This window comes from Pteropus medius, unplaced genomic scaffold, assembly GCF_902729225.1.
Source record: "Pteropus medius unplaced genomic scaffold, Ma_sr-lr_union100, whole genome shotgun sequence".
In the NCBI taxonomy this organism is placed as follows: Eukaryota; Metazoa; Chordata; class Mammalia; order Chiroptera; family Pteropodidae; genus Pteropus; species Pteropus medius.
In genome coordinates this window covers 8845407-8865446 of record NW_024342474.1, presented here as the reverse complement: position 1 = coordinate 8865446, position 20040 = coordinate 8845407, and positions in this window count along the sequence as shown.

Sequence of the window (20040 nt, the reverse complement as noted above, 5' to 3'; positions counted from 1 at the left end):
CAGTAAGCCACCATCATGGCAAAAGAAAAAAGCACCAATAACAAAACCAGACAAATGACTCATTTTAACCCAGGCAGTGATCAAGCAGTTCCACGAAAACTGTGATTTTAGTTGCTGCTTCTTCAGGCCTAGAAATTATGCTTTCCTTTGAAAAGCCGATGTAGCCTCTAAACGATACATTCAGTACTAGAATTCAATGTTCTGTTTCTCTGTAGGATGGTAATAGAGACTGGATACATATCCTAGTGTTTAATTCTCAAGTTACATAATTAGTAACAGTACATGATGCAAAAAAAAAAAAGAAAGAAAGAAAAGAAAGAAAAAGTTCTGCTTCAAGATAGGATCTCAAAAGGAGGCAAAGCTGAAGTTGTTCTGCAAGTTAAATTTTTCTAAGCCTTCTTTAGCCCCAAGTCATTAGTATCTGTTTGTTTCTTCTTCTGTTATCATTACGATTATTATTATCACTTGTGATCACTGTTAAGAAAATGTTGCTCTAGAAATTTGAAGGTTAAAGCATGGGAGGAAGAGGTCTGACACTGGCATCATCTCAAAACTATAGCTCTCTGCATCTCTTGAGAAGTCTTCCAGAGACCAGTTTTCTGTCTAATTTTCATGAGACCCTAGTCCATATCAAAGTTCACTCTTTGGTGAATAACCCTGCAGAGGGTAGGATAAAGCAAATAAGAAAGAAAGCAAATTACTTTGGCTAGAAGGCATTAAGTCTATAATGGGATAAAACTGACCAATTATCTTTTATTCTTTCAGTTCTCTGATTATATAACTATTATTTCTTATTCACAGGCTCAATATATCTTTTCTCAGAACATGTAATGTTATAGTTCACTTAATAGGGCTGTATTTTAGATCTCTAATCTTCCTGAAACTTTGGTTTCAGCTCACTGACCACTTCAGAAGACCCACAGGGGTCTGTTCACAATAGGTCATACTTAGGGACTGACTTGGGCAACAATCGGAGTCAGCAACTTTTACAATTTTTGTTTTTTTTCTGCACAAAGTGAAGTTCCTCCTTTGGTGAAAGGCAGCTATGTCGAGCTAACAGTTGAGGTTGATCTATTGTTTTCTTAGTGGGCATTTTAGCTCTTCTCTGGAAAGTACCGAAGAGCTCGCTGTCAGAGTGGTAGTGTCATCCCCTTCTTTTATTTTCCCCTCACTCCAGGCACACACACACACACACACACACACGTATTGTCACACACACTGACACAATTCTCACACACACACACACACACACTTGCCGTCAGCCCGTTCACTGCTGCGGATGTCCTTTTTCTTCAGCACACACAGATGAGAATAGTATCATCATCGACTGACGTGTCTTTTAAAGTTTGAGAAGCCGCGTTGGCAACTGCAACCACAACAAACAGTCCGCATCGAGGGCTCACAGTTCTGCCTTGGACTTGGGAATTCAGGCCAATTCAAATATTTCTGAAACACCTCCCAGAGCCAAATGCTCAGCCCCTTGCACTTCAGGGGCAAGCACTCCAGTCTTCATCTCAGGGACCTGTTTTTAAACGGCCCACCTCATTAGTGTTTCGGTTATATTTACATAAGAAGATAACACTTCACAGATTTCTAGTCACTTTTAGGTCTGGGATTTTTGGCTATGCACAAAGGTTAACACTCCATACCATTGTTACATCATTGGGTGTAGCCCGGTACCAACAGTAATTAACATTTAATGGAACCAAACAATGGGCAGTTGCTTTTATATCCCTCGTGTCTGATGTAACATGAAGAATGGATATATGTAAAAAATCACATGGTTTTTAAGAGGTTAAAGTGCTCAGTCGATGCTGAGGAAAAGAATGATTAGAACTCTCCCCGGGTGTCATAGAGTGAGCTGCACTTTCCAGAAGAAATTTCCAAACATCTATACTTATGACAACATTCCTTCCAGATTTTCCAAAACAGTCTCAGTTTCCATTAATTTGCCCTCCTGATGCCATAAATATCCTCGTACTTGTCATACTGGGTACATTGTATTTTTGGTTTATAGTCAACATAATTAAAGCTCACTGCAACTTTTGGTGCATATCCGGGTCTCTTAAACTTAAAAGAGGTCCTAGGTCTCTCTCAATTTTTGAGGCTGCAAGCAAACTATATCTGAAAAAAAAGAAAAAGCCGATGCAAGGTTACAAAAGTTGTGGTATGACTTTTGGCTTTTACCAATGTCATACTTTAACCACCACCCCCGAAGACAATGTAATATAATTGTACTATTCACAAAAAATTAGTATAATTTGGTAAATACACACACACCCTATGTATGGCGTATGTTTCAATCTTGTCCTTGGACCCCTTTATCTAGGGCTAGAAGTTCATTTGGAAACCAAAAGGAATATTTTAGAGTGGCACATTCTAGTGTCCTACAATACTAAATGCCCTTTTGGCCTTCAGGTGAGAGGACATAGGGTGAATGCTATAAAGCAGCCCTGAAAGTTAGCATGGGTCTCAGGTAAACGTGGTCTTGAGCCTGACTGGAGAAAGCACAGAATCGGGGTGGGAGCTGGGCAAGAGCTGTGTCCTTCTCCCGCCTGCTCACAGTCTGGGAAGAGCTGGGAAAAACCCTGCAGCCTGGAAACAATTTCATAGGCAGATACATTTCTGAAACTAACTGCAAGACTGTTAACAGTCTCGGCTTCGGGCTCTTTTCCACAGTAGCTTTTAGGAGAGCAATGTGGAAAGCTCAAATGGGATCAGCTTTTCGAAGCTGTCTAGCTTCCCACCTGCTGCCGTGGTGCCTGCTGTGAATGGAGGGAACCATTGGCCCATGCACTGCTTCCTGACCCCACTGGAAGAAAGTTTGTTAAGAGCAAAAATCAGGTTTTCCTGGGGAGCTGTTAGTCACCAGACCCAGTTCTGAATGAGACACTGGTGGTGAATTTTAGGAAAGTCTTAAAATGTTGGAATGAATAAGAATGAATGTTGTCTCAGATCCATTGGTCCAGGGTGCATTGAAAAGCCTGAAAACCAAACGTCATATTGGCCATGCAGCCTGTGTCTGTAAGCTTTCACTCACAGGCCTGTTCGCAGCAGTGAGGAGCAAATTAAGTTTATAACAGCTTTTATCAAGCACTCATTATACAGCAGACATGGAGCTAAATGCTTTTTATGTATGAAATAATTTAATCTGCTCAACTTCTGAGAGATTTATACTATTTCCCCCCTTTTTTGAAAGAAAAACAAGCCTAGGAAGGGCAAGGTCTTGTCCCAGGTCCCACAGTGAGTATTGGCGAACACGGGATTCAGAATCAATGCTATCTAACTCCAAAAGCCAAGATGACAGAAATATGTGCTTCTGAAATTCTCAGAGCATTTACCGCTCCTTCGTCATTTGGAACTTAACAGAGTCTAAAATGCTGCATTTTCATTTTTCATTTCAGGTTTTATAATTCCACTAAGACTGCAAATTCCTCCAAGTCAAAGGCTAGGTTTTCTAATTCTTTGTGTTCTTTAAAGTGTCTAACAGTCATTTGCACAAAACAGACAATTTAAAAGTACGTACATTAATAGGTCTAAAAGAGGAGAGTAAATTAATAATTATCAAGTAAGTTGAAGAAAAAGTGAGCCTATTAAAATAAAAATGGATGAGGATATATCTTCCCGACTTCCCAGGATGTGGGTCATTTTGAAAAGGCAAACTCCGAGTCTATCTTGAGTTCCAAGGGAGGAAAATATCATAGTCAGGTTAATTAACTTTCTGAAATAGCTACATAGCAAATGAAAAGGGTGATAAAAGTCTCTGACAGCATCCCGAATCTGTCAGTGGGAAATGATTTCAGCGAAGCTCCAATGTAAATCAAGTTTGGCTTCCGTAAGCCCCAGAGTCTCACAACTTCGGAGATGCATCCTTTAATCTTTTTTTACTCTCTCCTGAGGGCTTATAACTTCTGCAGTGGCCGGAGGGCAGCAGTCACGGAAGAGGGGTTGTGTGCATAATCAGAAGTGAGCAAGATCAGCAGCAAAATCCTTTAAGCAAAGACCCTGGCGCAGAAACGCCAGGGAACAGGGTACTGGAATGTTTATAGATCCCTAATTGTAAGCAGAAAGAAGCATTCTGACATCACAGCCTAAAAGAAAGCCAAGTGAAAGGGCCAGGCTGCTTTCCTCCCAAGAGGGATGCATTGTCTATACTGTTTCCTTTTGAGCAGTGTGACCCATACACGTCCACATGCATGCGCGCAATTCTTGCTTTTCTTTATCAAAGCACACAGCTATGATTCTCTTAGATAGTGGTGCACTTCAGGCCACCAATGCCATTCCCGGGTGCACTTGTACACAAAAGAGTATAAATTGAGGAAAAGGTAACACCGATATGTTAAGGTGAGTAAAATCTCCTCTCCCTCTGGTCTGCTAATAAATCAGTAGTATCTGTCACCTAGAGTTTGTTCTTTTTGCTTCATATACACAAGTAGGGTGCATCGCCCTTCAGACTTCTTTCTGGAGGGGAGAGGTAGGAGCTTCATTTTTAACACTTGTCAGACACCATCTCTGGCTATAATCTATGGCCAAAGGCAGAGTCTAGCCTTTGAACGTCATTTCCCTCCCAGATGTGGGTCTCAGCCAGCAGTGCACATCCACGCTCATGGCCCACAGAAGGCAGGGACACCCTCTCAAGTGCTCTCTGAGTGGGGCCTGCTGCTCCCCTCCTCGGGAGATGCCAAAGCCTGCCTGCCACCAAGATCCAGTTTCTCCCACTGTTATGTGATACGCTGCCCTTAGCGGTCTGATGCTGTGTTGGCTCTTTGCAAAATGAAAATATTTGCTTCTAACTCCAATATCATCTGTTTGTAACCTTCAGTCCTATCCATATGCTAGCTTGGAACTGCCACTGTAACCTTTGGATCTCCCTGGACTTTCACGACAAACTAGTGACCAGCTTTCTCTTGGAAGCTTTTGAACAGTCAAGAGCCATTGTCATGAGCTATTCGTCACCACAGGCAAAATCTACTTTTTTAAAGGGCTGCACATTGTATGTCACTTCTAGGCTTCCATGGTGAGGACCAAGAAAGAGATGGAAAGGAACAGAAATTAAAATATGAGAACTTTGTACACCAACGGAGTCCATTACACCTTTCAGAATATAACTGGATAGATTAGGGTGGGGGTGGAATTGTTCATGCTATCAGAAAAGCAAATGGTAAAAATCAAATAGAATTCTTAAAATATTTCTGGAAAACAATGACATAGCAGAAAAAGGAAGAACTCTAAGAAGGAATAAAACCTATTGGAATTTAAAAACATCTGAAGATATGTAATATTTAATAACGCTATCTCTGGGAAGAAATGAGAAGTTAAGAAAGGCAATAATGATATTGGTTGGGATATTAATAAAGCAGGTCTAGCTTAAAGGCAGGTGTCAAATAGAAATATTCAATTCTGAATAATAGGCATCTTAGCAATCAAAATCCTAGAAGACTTTTTTTATTCAATGTTCCTTGTTGCCCAGCCAGCTGTCCAGGCTTGTCATTCATCATTTTTGTTTACCAAGAAAATAATCAAAACATGAGTTTGTTCTAGCACAAAGCAAGCTGCAATCTCAATACTCTATGTCACGGGGGAGGAGATAAAACTCTAGATTGGATGAGAAACTGATGGCAGAGAGAGGAGACTAGCTAACCAACCCCTCACAAGTAACCGAGCAGTCAGTTGTACAATGTAGAGACGGTATTAAGCATTCAGACGTGATTCAGCCATTCCGACACAGAGAGGTCCATGCAGGAATCAGGTAACAATTGAATATTGCAGGAAGTAGCACCACGTTTCTAGGCATATATAATAACAATAGTATCTAGAATCTGTAGGTGTTAATAACAATAATACAATCGCCAGGCTCTGTGCTAAGAGATTCACAAATTTTATTTCACCGAATCCTTAAAACTAGCCAGTGAGATGGGTACCATTTTTATCCCTCATTTTTAGATGGAGGAATTGAAGTTCAGAATGGTGACCACAGTGGTAATTGCCAGAGTAAGGATACGAACCAAAGCCCAGGGTAGAGTCTGATTCTCCAACATTTATACCACCCCTTCCTCACCAGGTACCTGCACTAGAGTTAGGAAGGGCCCCATTGGCCTTAGTCTATCGTGGTAGCTCACTGATCAATGATGGTTCATGCAAAAGAAGGAGAAGGACTGGAGTTCCAAAGATCAGGGAGAAGTGCTCTCCCCCTCTCTCTCCCTCCCTCCCTCCCTGTTTCTCTCTCTCCCCGTACCCCACCCCATAGAGAACATGTGGCACTGATTGTTACTTGAAGCCACCATGCTGTCAAAGAAGATTCACTTCAGGATGAAGTCATTTTGTAGATGGCTGTATGAAAAGATACGAGGAACCTGGCTTGTTGATGACATAATTAAACAGTAGGATCAAAAACCTACCCCCAGATTTCATTTTATACGAGGCAATAAATGTCCTCACTGTTTAAATAACTTTGAGTTGAGTAACCATTCTCTGCAACTGAAAACATCCTAACCAATACTCAGCTCCTCAGAGAAAGAAGGGAAGAGTAATCAGAGCTCTTATGGATGATCTCATTCATGGGAGGGAGGCCATATTGTGCTCTTTTTCATAGATGAGAAGGGTAGGTCCTAACATGGTTAAGTAATTTGCCCTAGGTTACATGGCTAGTAAGTGACAAGGCTGGAATTTGTACCTGACACTAAAGCTTGTGTGCTTTCCAGTATCCACAGTGGAAATCTTGAACGATAATAAAAAGGTATTCAGTCATATTACAGTCTCCTGCAGAAATGAAGCAAGAGCTCACTGAAGATAAAGCCCAGTGAGTAATCTGGTTTTCACAGCAGAAGGCCAGTTGCAGAAGGAACTTGTGTGCTGGGCAGGGAAAGCCTTTTGTATGGCTGAGTCAATGTGGCAGGAGAAGGGAGAAGCTGTGATTCAGAGGCTAATCCCCAGTGCATCAGATGCTAAGTGGAAGGCCAAAACATCACTTTTAGATGCTATCAAATGATGTGTGTGAGACTACCGATAACTTTTCAGGCCTTGGTCAGGACAGCTCAACCACCAGTGGAGAGCACAGCAGCTCAAGCGGAAACAATTAGGAAAGACAGAAACTGGTAAAAAAAAAAAGAGAGAGAGAGAGAGAGAGAAAATAAAGAAAAGAAAAAAGAAAGAGAGAGAGAGAAAGAGGAGAGAGGTGGGAGGAAGGGAGGAGGGAAGAAGGCTGAAGGAAGGAAGGAAGGAAGGAATATGAAGGAAGGAAGGAAGGAAGGAAGGAAGGAAGAAGGAAGGAAGGAAGGAAGGAAGGGAAGGAAGGAAGGAAGGAAGGAAGGAAGGAAGGAAGGAAGGAAGAAAAAGGAAGAAAGGAAAGGAAGAAATAAAAAAAAAGAAAACAAAGGAGTGAAAGGGGGTCCACAGATATTAGGAACATGATCATTATGAAACTGGCAAATTGGCTCCCTGCCAGATTGTTGGTTTGTCTGGAAGTGTCATCTTTCTCTGCCCTAATGCTGCACTATATGCAAGTTTCTAATATCTGTTTCTAGTGCATTTTCATTAACATATTTTTTTTCCTATAACTGGTTATCATTTTGTCTTGAGTTCTTATTCAAAAGTACATCTGCATCTGAAAATTCAAAGTGCTGTGGTACCTGGTTACTTTTCCCAACCTCTACCTGTTCAAGAGCTGGCACATATGGCTGCTGATGTTGGACACTTACTGTTTCAGAGCGTGCCATTCACTTGACTCCCCTCGAATGGTGCAGTGTACAACCTGAACGACCATATTCCATGGTCCTCCCTGGTTCTCTAATACCTCATCCACTGTTTATCTGACTTTTTCTTAATTGCGTTTGTTCCTATTTTCACTATTACATATGAGATAGATTGGCTGATGATTGCTACAGTTGCTCAAGGAGCCAGCGTAAGGGGAAATGTTCTGGTTTTTATTTCAAACAAAATGTGGCCTGGAATTCTGGGTCTGCCACTTACTAGCTAGTTGGCCATGGCCACTAGCCACTATAAAATGAAGAGAACAGTATCTATCTTGTGGTATTAATGGTGGAATATATATTAAATTAGATTAAAATGTTGATGTATATTTTTGTTATTATTTTTACTATTAATATTTTCAAAGTTCTTAGCATGGTGTCTGCAATGGAGTAGATCCTCAAGAAATATTAATTCTTTTCTTGAGAATTAATTTATGTATCAGTCTCACTCCCTTCTTTTACAGGGGATGAACCTGGTCCAGCAGACGGTATTTTCTAAGTGAAGAATACCCTCTTCTGAATGTTTCCCAACTGGGTGAGGAGGATTTTGCAAAGTATGCCCCCTGAGAAGTTCTGAGTTGAGGGAGGAGGGAGAGAAGCTATTTAGTCAAACAGACATCTATAAAGTACTGCATTTTATAAACTTGTTAGTATTCATTGTAGAGCACTCAGAGATGCATATTTAAAAGACAGATTTTTGTCTCAGGGACATGGAGTTCAATAGTTATGTTTCTATCTTATTTTGCATTCTTCATCTTACTTGCTGTTGCATAAATCTGGATTATGCAAGGATGGGAGACGAGATACCTTTAAAATACATCCTGGAATGTCTGCAGATAGATGCCCTCTTCTTTGTCCTGCAGTGGTGGAAGGGGTCCCTAAACTCCAAAAGAGCACCTAAGTCAGATGATTACTAGGCATCTAAAACATTTCCCTCTAAAGAGTAGAAGTAAATTAGACAGTAACCAAATAGGAAATGGAAATATTTGCTGCACAACAAAATGTGACTTTAAATACTTGGAACCACACAGAAAATTAATTAAATTGCTTTAGAATCTCATGTTCTTGTATTGCTTTGTTTCATAATCCCACAGATTATAACACAAGTTGATGTACCTTATGAAACTGATTTAAAAACAAATGACTTGATTATTTCCAAAATTCAAATCAGTCTTTAATAGAAGAAAATCTGCCACTACTAAAAATATTCAAGAGAATGTGTCATGAGTTCCTAAATTAATTCCAAAGAGATATTCCAAAAGTGTTTTAGAAGAGCTTCCCAAATGTGACCACTAGGTTAAATGCACAAATTTTGCTAAGATAATTTTAAGTTCAGACACACCTTATAATAAACTTATAAATATTTAGTTTTTAGTATGTTAACTTTTCCAGAATGCATCTTGGTTAATTAAAAAATGGTTTATTATAGCTTTTACAAATTATTTATGTGAGGCTGTATAATCTCCAGGGGGAAAAAAATTACCTAATTTGGAAATGCATGGTGCTGGTCAAACATGTTAAACTATGCCGATAATTATAAAAATTACTTTATTCCACAACTTGGTTAATTCCCTTGAGGTTCTTACTTAAAAAAAAAAAAAAAAAAAAAGTTTTCCTTAAAAGGGTACTTATTCTAAAGACATTCCTGATTAAATGCTATGATAAGTAATAAAACTATTAAGAAGAAGGTGGGGGTGGGAGAGGAAGGAGAGGGAGAGGAAGAGGGAAGAAAACAAAAATTTCTGGGTGAGAAATGCCAAATTCCAGCCAATACATTAGTAGTTTTAAATAGGGTTCACTACAAAAATTTTAGTAACTCAAAAATATTTATCAGACATTTAGAGTTTCATTCCCAACTTAATTGACAGTAAATTAAGATGTGTATCTCTTTTGATCTGTTATATTTATAATTTGAATTTAGTGGCCAATTTGCCAATTCCTCAGGCTAACACTGATATTTTTTTTACATAGCCTCAGTAGACAACTTCAAATAATTTACCACCTAATTCAGTCAAAAGAAGCAGATAGGTAATGTACACAAGCTCATTCACTGCAATCTCAGAAAAAGCTACAAGGGTATACTAAAAATAATAGCATTGTGGCAAAGGGCTGGCTGAGAGAGTTCTTTGAATCATACTATGTGCTCCTTTATTGCTTTGCTGAGGCTTGTTTGCTCTTCATTCTTTGCAACAAAGATTTCTCATTATGGACTGATAAAGGCACTGGGGCACATTTCAAGAGAAAGAAGACAATTATTAGTAGTGAGAGAGCTTCATGCTGAGGTCAAAGGCAAATAATAGGTTTCTAGTTACTGGAGGACAAATCAAGAGCCTCAATCCTAGTTATAACACCAACAACAAAAAAGAGAATACTTCTCATTCTGGATCATTTCAGAGATGAAAATTGCTCTAGAAACCCAGGGCTAGTGATAGAACGGTCTTGAAATGAAACTGCCACCAGGGAAAATGCAAACAGAAAAGCTTAAATATATTCTCTTGAAGTTCCGCAGGGCTTTTCTTTATGCCCAAGGCATGTCTGTTGGAAAAGGCCTTAAGAGACAGAGTGTTGTTTTAAAATTATCCTTGTCTTTTTGAAACATTGAGAGAAATACTGACATACTTTAGTTCTTCCACTCTTGCTTGCCTTTCAAGAAAAATTTATTTCTGAAACTTTTTATTAATCTCCTAATTAGCTAAATTGTTTGATTTTGCTAATCTAAAAGTTATTTAAATTATTGATTCAATATTTCAGCAATTTTAAAACTTCATAGCCAAATTTATTTATTTAATCATCGATTCCACATGTATTTATCGAGCTCCTACTGGGTACTGGGAATACAGTGATGAAAAGACCAGCAAGCTCTTTACTCTTATGAAGTTTACTTTGTAGTTGAGAAAAGGAAGAGCTGCAAAAATGAATGAAGGAATAGACAAGAAAAATAGCAGATGGTGTTAAGGTGACTGAGAATCAAAATAGGGCAGGATGATAAGAAGGACAGGTGGCTATTCTAGATTGACTGGTCAGAGAAGTCCTCTCTGAAGAAGTTAACAGTTAAGATGAGAATTGAAGGACATGAAGGAGCCAGCCATGCAAAGATCAGGAAGAAAAAGGATTTCAGGTAGAGGGAACAGCCAATGCAAGGGCCCGATGCTGAATGAGTGTGGTCTGTTATGGAACAGGAAGAAGGCCAGGCTAGGTAGCTGGGATGGAATTCAGAGTAGGCATGAAATCAATCTCAGTCCAGAAATTAACAGCTATTGCCGTACTCGTGAGTGAACTGGGAAACATCAAGGCAGTAAATTTTGATCTGACTCTGGCCCTTTCCAATTTTCTGTCCCCTTCTAATATAATCTGTACTTCCCTACTAATTAACCTAAAACGTCATGTTAATTGGTCCAACATCCAACATCTTATATACCATCTGCCTATAGAAAAAAGTTCAAATTAGTTAGCTTGACATTCACAGGTCTCTAAAAACTTATACCAACCAATCTATACAGCTTTAGGTCCCTCTACTCCTCTAATAAATACTCTCCTCTAGCCGACACTCTAGCCAACTCTCCTTTGCTCCCACACTTTTTTATTTTATCTTCTTGATTCTTTTTCTCTTGCCATTTCCTATTATCTAATATGATCTTTTCCTTCCTCTCAACAAATTCCTATCAACTTCTATCAGTTAGAAATCTTTCTGTAACTAGTAAAAGATAATCCAACACACAGTAGCTTAAATTTAAAAAAAAAGAAAGAAAGAAAAAGAAATTTCATGGCTTTAGTAAAGTAAATGTTCAAAGTAAAGCAAACTTTAGGCGGAGTTTTATCCACAGGTCAATCAAGTCATTTATTTTGAAATTATCTCGACTCTGTATGGCCCCATGTATTGACTTCATTCTCGGGCTGGCTTCTTTCAGGGTGGCAAAACTGGCTGCAATAGTTCTAGGCCCTGTACTGAGTTGAATAGGTTGAACCCAGTAGATAGCATTCCCTCTAAAAGTCATGTCTACCTAGAATCTGTGAATGTGACCTTATTTGGAAATAGGGTATTTGCATATGTTATCAAATTAAGGTGAGATCATACTGGCCTTAGAGTAGGCCCTAATCCAACAACTGGTATCCTTATTAGAAAAAGAAATTTGCACACAGAGACACAAGGAGAAGGCTATGTGAAGAAGGTAGCAGAGATCTGAGTGATGTAGCAATAAGCCAAGAGATGCCAAGGATTGCTGACAACCATTAGAAGCTAAGGAGATGCAAGGAAGAATTCTTTCCTAAAGCCTTCAGAGTGAACACTACCCTGCCAGCATCTTGACTTTGGACTTTTAGCCTCCAGAACGGTGAGGGAATAAATATCTGTTGTTTTAAGCCACTCAGTTTGTAGTGATTTGTGACAACAGCCCTAGGAAACTAACACAGGCCCCCTCGACTGACCTGCTATGCAGGGGTGTAGGGAACAATATATCTGGTAGTTCCCAAGGGAAAAAGAAGCTTCTTTTCAGAAGCCTCAGCAACTTTTCCTTATGTCTTTTATGCCCACATCTGAATCAATAATTGTACCCAGACCCACCCGAAGCTAAGAGCATGTCCCCTGCTTAAACTAAAAGGCAAATGATAGAGGAAGGATTCTACCTCAAAGAAACAGGGTACTATTGTCAGGAAAAGAAGGAAAACGTGCTAGCAATCAACTCTACTATTGATAGCAGTTTAGATGATTTGGGCTGGAAGTTACAAAAAACGTGGCTCTGACCGGCTTAAACATTGAGGTAATGTATTGTCTCACATAACAGGAGATCCAGAGGCAGATCAAGCTCCAGGCACAGTACAAACAGGCCACCAGTTCTGTATCTCCCCTATTCTCAAGGCTCATCCTTTCTCCACGTGCCAGTCTTGTCTTCAGGCCAGCATCTCTCATGATCTCAAAATGGCTGTCAGTAGCAACTAGGAGAAAATAAAAATCTCGTTCCCAATTAGGAAACAGAGGTCTTTCCTTTTAGACTAGTTGGACCCATTTAGGTCAAGTGCCTCCCTCTAAAGAAATGCCATCCACTGATTGGCTTAAGCCTAGTTCCCTGAAGGAATCGTGGGGGAGGGGAGAGATGAGATGATAGGATTACCATGACCGATTTAGCATTAGACCAATTAGGATTTTCCTTTGGAGTTTAAGATGGAGTTTGTTTCCTGAGCTATATGGGGGCGGGAGGACTATGAAAAGAAGGGTAAATGGATGCTGATTAGGCAACCAATGTCGTCTGCTATTCTATCCTTCCAAGTGCAAATTAGATCCTGCCTCCTCCATGAAGCCTCCCCAGATTACTCTAGCTAGAAGCAAACTTTTCCTTTTTGCATTTCTTCAGGACTTATTACTCATATTAGCATTTTATACCTACCTTATATTTTGAATATATTTACATATGTATTTCTAATCTCCTGATCTAAATTCTTAAAATCAAAGTGTATGTTGTCCTTCTCTGTATATTGCAGTATACCTAGTTTATCACCTTGCCTAGACTATTTTATGCTCAACAAAAATCTGTTACTTAATTGAGTGACTTCTAATATACTTCAGGCAGCCTTAAACTTAGCAGTAGAGATAGAGATCTAGCTCACTAATTTAATTCTTCCTTCTTCCTAATAGAAATCTCCCCTTGCTCATCACATCCCAGGAATCTTTCACACAGACATATTGGTGATTCTCAGCCTTTGAATTCATCTGTACTTAATACAATGGTTAGATTTTTTTTTTTACTCCAATTAAATAGCGAGAAGCACTGATAATACATGACAGCTAATATTTTGAGTAAGAATCTGGACAAGATGCTAAAGCTTACGTGGTAATACAAGTTTCATTATGGAAGCTGAATAAGATAAAGGAAGGATGACCTCTTCAATTGTGCAAAGATGTTTTAGTAACTTTTCAGTTTTAATAACGTAAATCACAATCGTACTTATCCATTCAAACTATAAAGTTTCCAGCATATTTTAGGTCTAATCTAGAAGTCACACATGAAAGTTTTGAAAGTTCCATTGCTCAACACTATACAGTTAACCCCTGAGCGATGCGGGAGTTAGGGAGCCGATCCCTGAGCAGTCAAAAATCCAAGTGTATTACAATATACTTAATATATCACATTTTGACTTCCCCAAAACATAAGTTGACCCTGGACATCTGCCAGAAATTGGTTCCAGGACCCCCTGTGGATACCAAAATCCTCCTTACCATGGATTGAAAATAGTACAGATATTTACTGAAAAACCCTGTGGATACCAAAATCCTCCTTACCATGGATTGAAAATAGTACAGATATTTACTGAAAAAAAAAAAATTCATATGTAAATGAACCTGTGCAGTTCAAATTCATGTCATTCAAGGATCAATTATATAATGAGATTTGTATTATCTTAAGAAAAAAATTTTTTGTTAAAGTTGATATACAATAGTGTATTAGTTTCAGATGTACAACACAGTGATTTGACACTTACGTACCTTACTACGTGATCACCGCGATACGTCTAATAGTGATCTGTCTTTGTGCAAAGTTATTACGATATTAATGACTGTAGTCTTTATGCTGTACACTACATCCTTGTAGCTTGTTTATAACTAGAAGTTATTCTCCTTCACTTTTTGATGGTTACCAGAGGAAAAGGGGGCAGGAGGATGAGTGAAAAGCAAAGGGGAATAATAGGTACAAACTTCTAGTTTTATTATCTTTTAAAATGACTATATCATGTTTAGTAGGATAATTTTTTAGAGTCATTTATTCTTAATTTATTAAGAGGATTGTGACCACTTTGAAGGTGTCTTTAGGATATCTGAAATTTTCTTCATAAATGATGGTATCTCTGATGGTTATTGTTACTATTAATGAATAATAGAATGTTCTGATCTAGATGTATAACCAAAAGCAATAAAAGTGCTCAATATTGTGTTTCAAGGAGAATTCATCTTTCAAAGAATGAAAACAACTAATAGGATACTTTATTTAAAAAATAGAAAGAGTTGAGAGTGAAAATGTCTAGATGAAATTACCTCATTTTCCCTCCAAGGGGTATGGGGAGCAAGAAAATTGGATACACATACTCCTACCAACCTTCTTCTAGCTTAGGTGAGATAATAAAACCTGACTTGGGTGCTGAAAATGCATTACCATTCATTTAGCACATTGAGTACACTTTAGTCTTGCTTTTAAAAAGAATTGAAACCAAGGAGAAGTTGAGCTCTAATAGTGATTCAAATTTCCAGGAACATATACTGTGTTCTGGCCATATTCAAGTCATTAAACAGAGTAAGGAAGAACACTGCCAGAGGACTCAGATTCAAATTTTAGTTCTAAACATTCTTTCCCTCTTGCTTTCCAATTAGGTATATATTTAACTCTTTGGTAGGTCAGCTTTAAGAACTATTAGGAGAAGAGGGCAGAGGGAAGGCAGGTGGAGAGAAGGCATTTCAAAGACAACAGCATAAAAATGGTCTTGACTTGGCTTGATGGAAAGTATATTCAAGGAATATAATAAAAATAGATTCCCAATATAGCAAAGAGAAAGCTGATTTGGAACTGGAGGACTAGGGCACTAGCAGGTTACACACGCGAAAGCCCTCCTTACCTAATGGGCACTGAGAAGCAATTGAACATAGTGGTAGAAGGAGCTATTAGCCTTATCTGAGTCCAAATACCAGCTTCACTCCTTACTGTGTGACCTTGAGAAGTTACCTAAGTTTTCCAAGCTTCAATTTTTATATCTGTAAAATGACAGTGATAACAGTCCTTACTCTGCAGGGGGGCAGTGAAGATTAAATGATCTAATCCATGTGAAGCAACTAGCAAAGGGTCTGAAACATATTAAACATTCCACGAATGTGAGCTACTATTACAATTGTTGTGGAGAAGCCACCTGTTTTGGTCCCACTTTTGATCCTCTGGCCCAGAGCTGTCAGTCTACTGTGCAATTATCTAGAGATGGAAGAGGATGCTTCATTCATTTCTCACCTTCTTGTCATTTTGCTTCTAGAACGGTTTAAGTCAAAAGAGAATAAAATAATATTGTATCTGTTTACATAACATTATCCATATTTTTTTTCTTCTCTCAGACATGCTCTGGTATTATCAAATTAGTCACATTTTGAAGACGGCATCCACTAGAACTAATCAAACTCAACAATTTTGTCCCTTGCTATTACCCTGGATTCTCATCCATTAATGGAACAGCTGCACTACTTTTAAAGGAGGCTGAGAACACACTGCAAACTTCGGCACTCGGTGACTGCAGATATTCCTGTTTACTGAATACTAATATTCTCTACATGTTATGTGGTTTAGCTTGCTAATGCTAACATTCACTGCAGAGAATTATACATCTTCAGGGAGCAGAGTCATTCCTGCTCAATCCAAAATCTAGTTCTCTCTATTATTTCAGTTGTCTGCTGAGCTTTATAACACTACACTCTCACATACCAAATTTCTGAATACATATAATGAAAAAGAACCATCTAAATTTTATCTCTTGAGTGCCAAACTAGTATTTGAACATTGTCTAATCTTTTAAAAATGGAATGCTATTTGAAATTTGTCTCTGTCTGAAATATACATCTGATGTGTCCTGTACTTTTAGATGTCCTTTGTATTTGAGATGGTACAGACACCGTTATTTCTCTTGCATACAAATGTCCCTTAAAAGGCAGGTGTAAAACCAAATGCCCTTGCCTCTTCCCCTTCTCTCTAGGCTGCATCTCGATGATAATTCTAACAACATCTGCATGACAAATGAAGCCCTCATCATTTACATACTTTTTGTAAATGATAGAAAACAGCTAAATATTTGGTATTATTTCAGACTAATGTTTCAGATGTTTGGCCCAGATCGCATCTTTAGATCTACCTTTTCATCTGAATATCTTGGTGGATTCTTTTAGAGCATGTATTTATATTTCTACCATTCAAATGGTAGAAGAGCAGATTGATTAAACACGAGACCACCGAATTGTGGAGCCTTTAAAAAATATTGTTATATTCTGTTGAGAAAATTTTTCAAGTTTTTTAAACCAATTGATAATTACTACTGTTTATGGTTATTATTCTATTTTTAAAGTGCTTTTCTGCTTTATTTTTTCCGAGGGTATATATGACATATGTTCATTATAAGAATTCAAACAGTGCAGAAAAGCACAAATAAGGTAGCTTGAAACCTCACTCTTTAAAAACAGCCACCATTTACATTTTGCTGAATACCCTTAGAGGTATCTCTCTATGAATATGCACGTCGATGTAATTCTACATATTTTAGAATTACATCCTACCTGGCTTTTCTAGTCAGCAATGTTTGGATATTTTTTTACGTCAATAAATACAGCTCGGCATCTGTAATTCTCATTATATCTTCCTTCCCCTTCTAAATAAGAGCGTGATGCATACATGGAATGATATGGAAATAGATAAAAGGGTTGAGAAGCACTGATCTCCATCATTATAGTTCAGAATGATGTATGTACTGATATGCCGTGTTTTCTTTCTTTCTTTTTTTTTACTTTATCTCTTCATGATTGAGGTTTGTATCCAATATTTCACAATTATAAATTTACCGAGTCCTTTTCCCCCACCTTATTTTTTAAACTTATTTGTAGACACTGCTTTCTCTTAATCGTGACTCTTGTTTGTGGCCTGAAATATCTTACAGTTGAGAAAACAAGTGCTGACAGTGTTGGTTCTGTTAGATTCGGAATGCTTGCTTGCTTTATGCCTTTGATTTGTATGTATATATAAAGCGAGTCTGCTATTTCCTAATAACATGTAAAGCTACCTATATGAAATAAAAATCTTTATTAGAATATGAAGAATTGTTTTTAACTGACTTTCCTATTTAGAGAACAATTCAAGATTTACTTGCTAATTCAAAATTGCTGGTTCGTCTGCTAGTTTCTGTTTCGGCAATTTTGACAAATTACACAGGAGCATGCAGTCTTATCCCTGTAAAAATTCTCTTTTTCATAAGTCAGTGAGCTCAAGCTGCATCAGCGCCCTTGGTCATTCACTAATATACTATAGTCCTCAAAAGTCAACACTTAGAAAAGATTGAGTAGTTAGCTAAGTTACAGGACAAACCTGACTAGTTAGATCAAAACCCATTTCCAGAATGGAAGACAAAGAAACCAACTCAAGATATTAGCATTTCAACTTCTTATGTTTAGTAAGATTCTAAGCATAGAATCTTCTAGAAAATACTTTCATTCATACACTCTTTTATTCAGCCAGTGGGCTGTGATGTGCATAACATAGTCCTGCAGGCATCGTGCGATTCGTGGTCCCAGTACACACTGATGGCTTGGGGGTGTACAAGTCCATGTTTTCAGCCTTTGCTGGTGTCTTGACCTGCAGTTTAGCAAATGTATTCCCTTTCACAGCCAAGCTTCCTTCAGATGAATCCAGACGCAAGGTTGCAGCTCTAAATATACCTGATTCGAAGTGAGGGAGACCCGAGTCTTAACCGCTGTGTAACCTTGAGACATCTCATACACCTCAGAGTTGCCATATCACATCCACAATGAGGATTATCGCATCAGCCTCACAGAGTATTTGCAAACACTAAATAATGCGCTTGAGAGACTCTGGCACACCGCAGGCCTTTAAAAGTGTTATATGGAGCTACTGATTTCAGTGTCCGAGCTGAAAACAAAAAACAAAAACAAAATCTTTCTGCTTGCTCGCCTTCATGGCTCTTGCCAAAAAAAAAGGAAAACCAAAAAACTGTAAGTAAACCCATCCAGATCTGTGTAAGCTTTAACTCCCAGAGAATTAAAAGGCGATTCTTTTCTAAAAAGCCAGGCTCCCCTTTTCCTTTTCTTAACATATTGAAAAATAATACGTAGAGAAACAAAAGCCAGGCGGTAGCTGATGTTCAGTTCCCGATTCTCATCTCTACTCTGGTTCTGAACCAGGGGTCAAGGTCCAGGAAGAGTAATTGCTGGCCCTTTATCCAAGAAGAGGGTCTTAAAGATCATTAGAAAAGAAACTACAATATTAGACTGGATTTTATCTTGTCCCCACTGATAATCAGAATACCATTTCATCTAGTGGTGAGTTACTGTGACTATCTCAACCAGAAACAGAAGTTGAAACTGTCGAGAACAATGACCAATCAGCTAATGGTTGTGTCAGAGTGTCTCCCTCTTTTCACAGAGGGTGGGAGTAGCAAAACAGTTTATTTTGACTAGGCATCCACTTATTATCTACCTACCAAAGATGTCTCCATATTTACCCCTTTCTCCTGGTATTTCTGACTCCTTAGACATTTTCATTTCCCCCCATCTCTAGTTAAAGTCCTTTTCGAATCCTGCTCCTCTCCTTCCAACAGAGCATGTTGAAAAGATAAATTATTTGCATCTTTAGAACTGCAAAATCTTAAAGGAGGAAAAAGCTTTCAGGTTATTTATTCCAACCCTCTCATTCCTCAGATGAGAAGAGTGTCAGAAACAGAATAAAAATCAGATCCTGGGACCTCCAGACTAACGCTTTTCCCATTTGCTACGTCTATGAAATAAAAGGTTGTTATCCCTAGTTAGTTTTTAAATCAGGTGAGCTTAACAGTTTCCATTTCTCTAGGGAAGAAAAGAAACATGCAAAGGGCTCCTTTATGTCTCCTTTGAGCTGTTATGTCTCGTCTGGGACAGTCTGTCCAGCCTCAAGGAGTCATAGCTTCTCCTGCAGCCAGATCCATTTATTGATGTGTTTACATCTGATTAAAAAGTGAGAAAATTCAGTCAAGTGGCTGATTTGTCCTGGGTACCCTTTTCCCCATCTCACCCAACAAAGTGTAAACCTACTATCTTCATTTTACTTCCAAGGCAAGAAATGTCTATCTGTGATTCCTGCCCCTCAGTGACCAGTAATGGGAGAACATACATGGCAATAAAAGTGTCTACTGCAGTGTTTTGACAACGAGTATCTTTGTCCGATATAGTCTCCTCATTAGACATTACAATTTGTTTTATTTGAATTCTCATGCCAATTTTGGCTTTATTAGAGAATTATATATTTTAGAAAGGCATTATTTTCAAATTATGATTTTTGTTACAAACTATCATTTATCTTTTCCTGTATTTACTTTTTTGTGGTAAATTGTGACTTTTTTATTCTTATTACAGCAAGACAAATTCACTTTGGGAAGATAAATGTCACATTTTAATGACATTTAATGACAGTGTGGATGGGGGTAGTGACGCTAACGGGAACAAGCGGGTGTACACTTTGATATTTCTTATTCTTCTTAGCCAAGGCATGAGATTTACTTTTATTTTATTTTTTTT